Genomic DNA, 3,265 nt, shown 5'->3' with positions numbered 1-3,265 from the left:
ATTTCTTCTTGAAATTAGAGTTGGACTCTAATTTGGTATTTAATTAAAATTTTGATTTTAATTAAATTAATTCGCCCTTAATTTTTGGAATTAGAGTTTGACTCTAATTAAAATTAGATTTTAATTAAATCAATTTACCCTATAATTTATTCCAATTAGAATTAGACTCTAATTTGGTTTTTGATTAAAAATTTGATTTTAATTAAACGGGTTGACCCTAAAAATCTTAGATTTAGAGTTTGACTCTAATTCTACTATTTAATTAAAATTTGATTTTAATTAAATTCAACCGCCTTACATTTTGAAATTAGAGTTTGACGCTAATTTGATATTTAATTAAGATTTGATTTTAATTAAATAATCCCGTCATATAATTGCTGAATTAGAGTTGGACTCTAATTTGTTATTTAATTAAAATTTGATTTTAATTAAATATTCCCGCTAATTAAATAATCGATTAATATGATTAATTAATTATTTAATTATTTCGATTCATTTGTCTAAAAGAGTTTAGACGACTTAATTGCTAGAAACTTGAAACTTATTTGCATATAATATTAGATATTATATAGGTATACATTTATGTGATGAATGTATTATTAGTGGACGATTATGGACTCGACCATATGGATGTGTTGAATGGTTAATTTTTAATTTTGTCGTTTTATGGGCCTGCGAGCTCTTAATTTTTTTGGGCCTGCGAGCCCGTTATTATTGTTATTATTTTGGACCTGCGAGTCCATTATTATTATTGTCACTATGGGCCTGTGAGTCCAATTTTATTTAGGCTTGCGTGCAAACTAGTATAGGATACATGTTGGAATTGGACTAATTGAAGAGACAAGAAGAGGTGGAGACCATAAAGATGGTGCATTGACACTGTTCAATGCTATACCCCCTAGGAATTGACCAACTAGTCTTCCTTATGGCTCGGGAAGACTAGATAGTAAAAGTCCATTATCGTCCACACTATTATATATATATTTGCATAGTAGATGTATAATAATAATATATATATATGATTTTATTGTTGTTGATGAGACTCATGAATGCAAAATCCCTCCATAAAAATATTAAGTCACATTTGTAATCGCCTTCCATCATTATAGTGAAAAATCAGAGTCCCAAATCGTCTCAACTTGTTGAGTACACTCAAGACTGGTCCATTAGGGATATGTTTGACACTATGAAATATTTGATATTCCTGAATAATGGGTTTGACTTAACTAAAATTTATCTTTTGTTGAGTACATTCAAGGAGATAAATTTTAGAAGCATGTTAAGCTAACACATAAGATGTGTGAAAACAAAGAGTTGTCAGTTTAATGATCTGGGAGTTGTATGGAGATACAATTGATAATAATATCTGCCCAAATATTATATTAGGACTTGTTGAGTACACTCAAGGTCTTAATATAATAGATGGGATCCCAGCCCACTGGGAGTCAAGCATGGACTCCATAAATTTATGTGAGAGGGTCATAAATTTTATTTAAACAGTGGGAGCATAATTAATTTAATAAAAGACCATATTAAATTAATTGATGCATTTGATATATTTTATTTTTTTCCTTTTCGTCATTTATATTTATATTGAATCTGAGTAACCATATATTTTGAATGGCATACTAGATGTCAACAACCAAACTATATTTTCTTAATTGACACTGCAATTTGAGAATTGTTCTTATCCATGAGAAAATTGGTCACGTCTTTGAGTAGCCCTTTCCAGAGACACCTACTGATGACTCGATTAAAGAAGAGGTGGCTACTATAGTAAACGCAGTGATGATAATAGTACTGCAACGTATGTGATACTTGCAGCTATGTCACTGAGTTACAAAAGCAACTTGAGAGTATAGATGTTAACACATAATTCTTCACTACAAAGAGTTGTATGATAATAATCATGTGTGGAAGGATATGAGACTTCCAAACAATTATACCGGTGCAAAATGACAGAGTAATCTTCAATCGATGCTTAGACACTGAAGATGATTGACGTTGAGAAATGTCTCAACTGTATTCAATCATAAACCATGAACTAAGTAGTGATTTGGTCCTGTAATCTCTGTCAGCTAAAGCTATTCACAACTAATTATGAATTTAACGTGAATAAGCTCGAATGCAAAAATATTGAGTTGCTTAACATGCTTAGGACCGTTAACCCCTTTATCGAAGTTGGTAGTGGGGAAACCATTATTTCTTTAAAGATATTAAGAGGAAGTCTAAAGGGGTTTTGTGAAAGCACCCGATATGGTTAAGACAGTATAAGCGAAAGGACAAATACCAAATCTAACGACCTTTGGTCTCATTATAGAATGAAAGGTCATTGAAAGGAATATTGTATGACTTACGTCTACTTCACGAGTTTCTTAGGTATATGATACCAGGTGTAAATATCGTATTTATACAAATATGGAGAAAAAAGAAGTAGACCACTGCGAAAGGGAGAAGTTGACATACACGTTGGAGATGAGCAAAGGTTGCTACATTACCTGTATGAATATACTTCTTACCATTGCCTTTTGGTTTAGTATTGAAATGTCGTTTTATGCCAACTATAGCTGGAACATTAAAATGAATTTCATGTACAGACATGAACTATTTTAATGTTAAAGGACAATTGTTGTTCTTGTTTATCTTGTTAAAGATCCTAATGGCTATGGTAAATTATAAAACGATATTTATATTCTTTAATACTAAAGATTCTATAATAAGTATAGAAATTATAAGGCATGAATACTATAATCTAATTATTACCAAAATCTGGCATGAGAGACTTTGTCATTTAGATTAAATATAATTTCAAAGTTACATAAAGATGTATACTTGGGATTAATTAATTTTGACAAGTAAGAATTATGCATGTCTGGCATAATAACCAAATCTTCTTTTGCTTGAAAAGAAGAAAAGTCAGCATAATTACTGGTCTAATGCATAGTGATGCATATGGATTCATGTCAATCAATGTCAGGTAATGTTTCTCTTATTTCATCAATGATCAAGTATACTTGATGAAAACTCAAACATGAAACTCTTGAAAAGTTCAAGGGATTCGCACCAGAATTAGAGAAACAAAGAGGTAAAGATACCTTCACATTAAGATTCGATCAAGTGAGAGTATGTTAAAGATAAAATTTAGATTATCTAAGAGAGAATGAGATTCTCGTGCAGTGGATTCCTTCATATGCACTGCAGCAAGGTGGTGTATCTAGAAGGAGGAATCGTTAATTATTTCATATAATGCGATTAATAACAAGCC

Source organism: Olea europaea, chromosome 4, assembly GCF_002742605.1.
Source record: "Olea europaea var. sylvestris chromosome 4, O_europaea_v1, whole genome shotgun sequence".
NCBI lineage: Eukaryota > Viridiplantae > Streptophyta > Magnoliopsida > Lamiales > Oleaceae > Olea > Olea europaea.
Note: the sequence above shows the minus strand (reverse complement) of the source record.